The sequence below is a fragment of the Dioscorea cayenensis genome, chromosome 18 (assembly GCF_009730915.1).
Source record: "Dioscorea cayenensis subsp. rotundata cultivar TDr96_F1 chromosome 18, TDr96_F1_v2_PseudoChromosome.rev07_lg8_w22 25.fasta, whole genome shotgun sequence".
NCBI classification, from domain to species: Eukaryota; Viridiplantae; Streptophyta; class Magnoliopsida; order Dioscoreales; family Dioscoreaceae; genus Dioscorea; species Dioscorea cayenensis.
The window spans coordinates 9474415-9481076 of NC_052488.1; the positions used below are offsets into that span (position 1 = coordinate 9474415).

The following is a 6662-nucleotide window of genomic DNA, read 5'->3' on the forward strand; positions in this document are numbered from 1 at the left end:
TCTGTGGATACGATACTCACTCACATGGGATTTTATTACTTCGACAAACCCGTGCACTTGCGGGACATACGCAAGGGGCATTGTCACCTTATTAGCCAGAATAATACATGCAAAATAATACACGCATTTAAATTTTTTTTAAAAAAATTTAAAAAATGCAATTACAGATGTCAACGGGGCGGGGATTCACCTGGGGATAAATTCCCTGGCCCCGACCCCGAAATTATACTTCCATCTCCGAACCCGGCCCAAACCCGAATACGGAGAATTTTTTTTCCCTGTCCCCATTCCTGGGGATTTTTCAGGGATTCGCCGGCCCCGATTAATAAACTAAAATATGATTATTATTTAAAATAAAAATTATAAAATATTTGCTGAAAATACCATAAAATTTTTTAATAATTGAGAAACTCATTTACAAATACGACTGACACAAAATACCAATATACACAATCACCAGTAAATTATTTGTACATTTTAAAAAAAAATTAAAAATGCACTATATTTAATATAAATTTAAAATTTTATTTAATTTTTACACTAATGTTCATTTAATTATTAATAATTTTCTAATTAAATAAATATAGGTTTTTTCCCCAATTTTTATTTAGATATTTATAACATAAAATATAATATATATATATATATATTATTTAAATTACATATTTAATATTTCGGGGTCTGGGCGGGCATGGGAGGATATTCCCCTGCCCCGACCCCGACCCTAATACGGATTTTTTTTCTGCTCCGGCCACGGCGTTGCCCCCCCGAAAAAAATTCCCCGACCTTGGCTCCAATGGGGCGGAAAATTAAATTCTCTATCTGGGCTGGGGCCAATTGACATCCCTTCACCCTCGTAATGTATTTCAGAAATAGGAAATAAATGAAGGACCTTGAGGTCCTTAATACTATAATTAAGGAGGCATGGGCAGACCATGTTGATAAAGGTGATGAGCATTGTCAAATGACAGGCATTAGTTATATTGACTTAAAAAAAATTTTAAAATAAATTCTACTACTCCATAATACTACAAAAGATATATACCAAGACTAACAAATAGTATTTATAAACAGTACTGAATTTTGGAACATTGATGAATAGTACTATGAGAGCAAAATTATGAATCCTTACTTCTTTACGTACTGATGAGTTACCATTAAAAAAATATATGTAATTTTATTTTAGTGCTGAAAATTTCCTTGCATTCTTTCTTTATGATGAGTCTCAAATTGAGCACTATTAAGCAATAAAGCTATGCCATCAAAATGTGTTGGCTGATACTCTTCCATAATTGAGAAAAGGGTATAGATGAATTTACTTGGGTTTTTTTAATTTTTTTTTAATTTTTTTTTATTTTTAAATGTTGAATTGCATCAGTGGTTCCTATATTTCACCACCATGTTCACATTGTTAGATTATTTTCAGCATTTTTAATATAGATGAAATTGTAATCATCAATGTTCAACTAAGATGCTTTTTTAAGGTAATTGTTTTTCATATGTAGTTCACCATGTGGTTAACAATTTAGGCATTTTGCTCTATGTCATTTGTCACATTTGATTTAATTTACTACTCCCTTTGGTCCTCTCTTCTTGTCTATTATCTAATTCATATGAATTAAAAAAAATGGGTTGAAGTTAATTGATAATCTAAATTTTATAGAAAATTATATTAACTTTTCAAAATTATCTTTTTTTAAAATGTGCTCCAAAAAAATTATAATTTGATATAATTTATTAGAAGTTTTAGAGGTACATTGAATATAAAGGGTAAATTTAGAAAAACAATATTTTATACTTGATAAATTTTAAAAATTGACAACTAAAAAGAACGAAAACAAACTTTGGACAAGTAAAAAGGACTAGAGAGAGTATTATTTTAGATGATTTGTTATTAAGTACTACCAATTTGTCCTATCATCAACTGCAAAAACTTGAAGATTGAATGTGGCAATTAATAAAGCATGAAAATCAACATTAATCCACACATAAGAAACTATATAATAATACATATATTTAAGGACCAATTTGGTGGATAGGATAGGATACAGATGGATAGGATATATAGACTAAATAAGAATAGGAAAAGATATGAGCATGATAAGCTCATATCCTATTCTATGTTTGATGCACTAGGTAAGCGATTTGATAGCATTTTATTATCCTATTTTACATTAGAAGTTGACCAAATAATGACGGAATATGATATGAATTGTATGTAAATGGAAAAAATTACCATTTATAATAACCTAGAATTCATACATATAGCAAAATAAATAGATTATATTAAAATCAATTAGAAAAAAGAAAAAGAAAAAGCAACTCATTCAAGCACGAGATCGATTGATAAACCCTTCAACCGCTTCAAATATGAGAAGCCGTACTTAAAATGGTGGAATTGGTGTCCTATGAAGTTATTGATAAGCCTTTTGTCCTAAATCTCTGGTTCAAAGATATATATATATATATATATATATACAATGAAACTCTAGATGAGGGAGAGGAATCAAATAAAAAAACAAAAAGATAAATTTAATTTATCCTACCCATTTCTATGCTGACTCTTCTCATAAGATTAGTTATCATGTGGCCGGTAGAATAAAGTGGATCAATAAAATAACACTATCATATTCTATTGGCTAACCAGCAAGAAATGATAGTCTATCCTATACTATCGACTTTATCTTATCCATTATAAGGACCCAAAAAAAACATGTATATATATATATATATATAGTTTACTCAACCATAAAGATTATAATAACCAGTTTTATCTAATGATAAAAATCATATTAAACAATTTGAAGATACAAGCACCAATTTGAATGTCACTATTAAATACGGATTAACCACCTTTAAACTTAAGTCAAAATGTAGGCATCGAATGGGTTTTAAGAAATATTAACTGTTTGAAAGAATTTTAAAAATATTTTTTAATGATAACAATTTATTTATTTATTCATTATTTGTATAATAGTATCAGTAATTTTCTTCCTTACTGAAGTTCCTAATTTCATAATTTATTTTAATCATTATTTAAAATAGAATGTAATGTTCATTTGAAATACTTAATTTACTTTAAATAGTATTTAATTAAACAAACTCACTGTAGTTAGTGTATTAATGCAAAGTCAAATACTAAATTATCCCAACAAATTGTAACCCTAATAAAAACACCATCAATGTGTATTTTGATATCAAAAGCATGAGCACCATGTGAGTTCTCATGACTCTAAGCAATCTCACAGTATCATCACCGCCATATGTGTATGATATGCAAATTAAGGTTCAAAGCTATTTATTTAAGAATGCAATTTTGAACTTTTTCATATATTTTGGAAAATAGAAACTTCTATCAAAATATTTTAAAAATTTTCATTTTCTAAAAAGAAAATTTAGTACTTTATGATAAATATAACTTTCAATTGATATATTCAAGGAAACCAACTAAATATGTGACAAATTACTTATAATTATAATTAAATTGTGGAATGGTTCAAGAATTAATTTTCTTTTTATAAAAACTGTAAAAATAAAATTCGATGAAAAAATTGAACTGTTTTGCTCAATTGAACTCAAAACTATAAAGAGTGATATTGAAATGTTGGGGCCTCCAACCAAGCTGTGGTAGGATGTATTAAATCATCTTTATTGAGGAAGGTATGTTATGTGCTATGTGATTAGAGATGATGTCTATGTCTTGTCCCACTTACATCATCTTTAAACTAAGAATGTGATTGATCTAAATGTAAGGGGCATCAAATAGTCAAATGAACTTCGTTAGGCATCATCATGTACAATGTAAGTTCTTAAGGTGTTTCATAATTGTTTGTAATTTGTGGGTTATATTCAATTGGGAACAATCACTACAATAATTTGGAACATGCATGTGTAAATGCACCGTATGGTCTTTTATTACAATTTTTTTTTTTATGTAGCAATGATATGCAAACAAAATATAAGACAATTATTATATTCATAAAGAATAAATCAAAACATCAACATATACTTCAAAATTTATTTTGCGCAAAGTGTATATATTGTTAACTTCAAAACAAAGATTTTTTTTACTTTTAATTCATAACTTTAAACTTTCTGTGGGCGATATAAACCAATAATCCTTTCATTGATTTTTTGAGTTGGTCTTGCGTTCATCTCATTCTCTTGAAATAAAAATAAAAATAAAAATAAAAATAAAAATAAAAATAAATTTAAAAACCAGACATTATAATTTTTTTTAATTCTACTAATCAAATTAGAATATATTTCAATAAATTTAATGAAAAATACGCTTTCTTTTAAAAACAAACAATTGCATATACAGACAATGATATAAGTGTGAGCCCCACCCCTTAATCAAATTCTAGCCATTGCTTTTATCTCTTAATCCTAGCCGTTGGTTTTACTTTCAATTTTTGTTTACTAATTTTCTCCATCTAGTAATGATAGTAACAATTTAGTACAATTATTAGTCACACAATTTTTAAAAACAAAACACAACTCCAAAAACAGTGTGTATGTGGTTAATTACATGTATGTTGAAGGTGTTTGATTTTTCAAAAGCAAAACAAACAGACATTTTATTCAAGGTATTCAATTCGGATATTATATACTGTGATCCTAGCAATACAAAATAAATAAATAAATAAATAATGAATGAATGAATGGGTTATAAATATCCAATAAGTTATGCAATGATTGAAAATACATGCAAAGAGAAAGGTGAAGATTGTTTTTTTTTTTTTAATGAATTTGGGTACATTTTCAAATATAATAAACGATTTTTTTTTAATTGATCATAATTAATTATTTAATAGATTTCAACAATGCTGACATTAAAAATTTTAAAAAATTAATAACAATCGATAAATGCTAATAAAAATAAAGGTGCAGGCCATTATAAATCTCACTTGGTGACATAATGATTTAAAATCTAACAAAGTGAAAAAGGAAGAAAATTATGTTTTGTAGAGTCTTATTTTATTCAGTTATAAAAATAACCATTCAATATATATAATTCAAAACCATCAATATATGTTAATGATCTTGAAAATAAAGAATTAAAGACGATTGATGGACAAAAACATTTGATATTAATAATCCCAAAGAAAAACAAAAATCAGTGCCTTCCATTGAGCATGAGTCAAAAGAGAGAGAGAGAGAGAGAGAGAGAGAGAGAGAGAGAGAGGAAATAACCTTGGCAAGGAATATATCTGGTCTGCCAATCCTGTAAAGTATACCAACAACTGCAATCTTCTTGTCTTCACTTTCATGCACCATATGAAGCTCCAAAGAATACCTAAATGTATCTTATAAAAAATCGTGTAAAGTATACCAACAACTGCAATATATATATCTATATATATATATAAGTATGTTCATCACTAATAAATAAATGGATAAATAAATAAATAAAATAACAACCTGTGGCCATTGATGGTGTGCTCAGAAGGAGAGTGCCAATGGACTTGCTTGAGTAAATACTTATTCTGATTTATCCAAATTCCTCCTGCTTCTTCTTTCCATTGCAACTACGACAAAAACAATAATGAGTCAAAGAAAATAAATTAAAAAAAGGAAACTTAAATTGATAGAATGAGAAATTGAGAGTTGTATGTTTATACCATGATATCATGTCCTCTATTTTTCATAAAAGCATTAGCCGGCTTATGAGATCGACGAAGAGGACGAAGATGGTGAAAAACCTTAACTCTTTCAAGAGTTAGATCAATTGGGGATTGCATTTCTCCTTTCCCACACATAGCCCAATCCTCGTGAATTTCACCCCAATGCTTTGGACCTATTTCACTCTCATTCTCATAACTAAACTCCTTCTCATCATCTACAATATATATAAGTACCTGCTATAAATTTTATATAATATATATATACATATATAAATATGTAAGTAACTGACTTACCAACTTATTGAGATATTGAAAGGATTGGGAGGAGAAGAAGAGAGGTGACGATGGTGGAGAAAATGAATAGCTTTCTCATCTTGATTTTTGGAGAGAATGAAGAGAATATGGAGATGTAGATGGAGCTTGGTTGGTAGGTATTTATCGAGAAAGGATTTGAGAGTAAATGTTGAAAAACATTGCAGCCAAGCCCTCAAAATATGAGCAAGCATGGATAAAACTTTTGGTATGAGTAGGGTTGTAGGTTTTCAAAAATGGGGCCGGCAATAATTTATTGTTGTTTTTTCATTATTTCTAAGCTTTTTCAGCTAATAATATATGGTAAAACCTTGATTAATGTATGTTTGATTAATTTATAAATTTAATCAAATAATATTTTTTTTCCCGATTCGGATGCTAAATTAATAATTTTTCTAAATGGATAAAATAATAATTTTTTAATACTATTTGGGGCCTAACAAAAACATAAAGTAATAATCCATCAAATATATTAAAAAATATCATATAAAATTTATAACATTGAAAATTTTAAATTATTATTTTGAATTTTACTTTTTTTAAAACATGCATCTAAATTCATTTGTTTTTTTTTTAATGAACTAACCTCAATCTCATCTTTATTTTATTATTTATTTTTTTTTTTTGCAAAATACAAATTATATTTACTATATTTTGATTATGTCCAAAGTTTCAATTGTTAGAAATTCCTATTTCAAAATTTTTTTACTAAAGCACAACTAT

At 27.5% G+C, this 6662-nt stretch overlaps 1 long non-coding RNA gene across 1 annotated transcript; it reads right to left on the reverse strand.

Moving 5' to 3' along the window:
- Nucleotides 1-5437: 5437 nt before the first annotated feature.
- Nucleotides 5438-6040, reverse strand: LOC120283027. The gene is made up of 3 exons (XR_005543046.1): nucleotides 5922-6040; nucleotides 5625-5842; nucleotides 5438-5531 (listed from the first exon to the last, which is right to left on the reverse strand). It is a non-coding gene; the product is annotated as an uncharacterized LOC120283027 (long non-coding RNA).
- Between the last annotated feature and the right edge of the window lie 622 nt (nucleotides 6041-6662).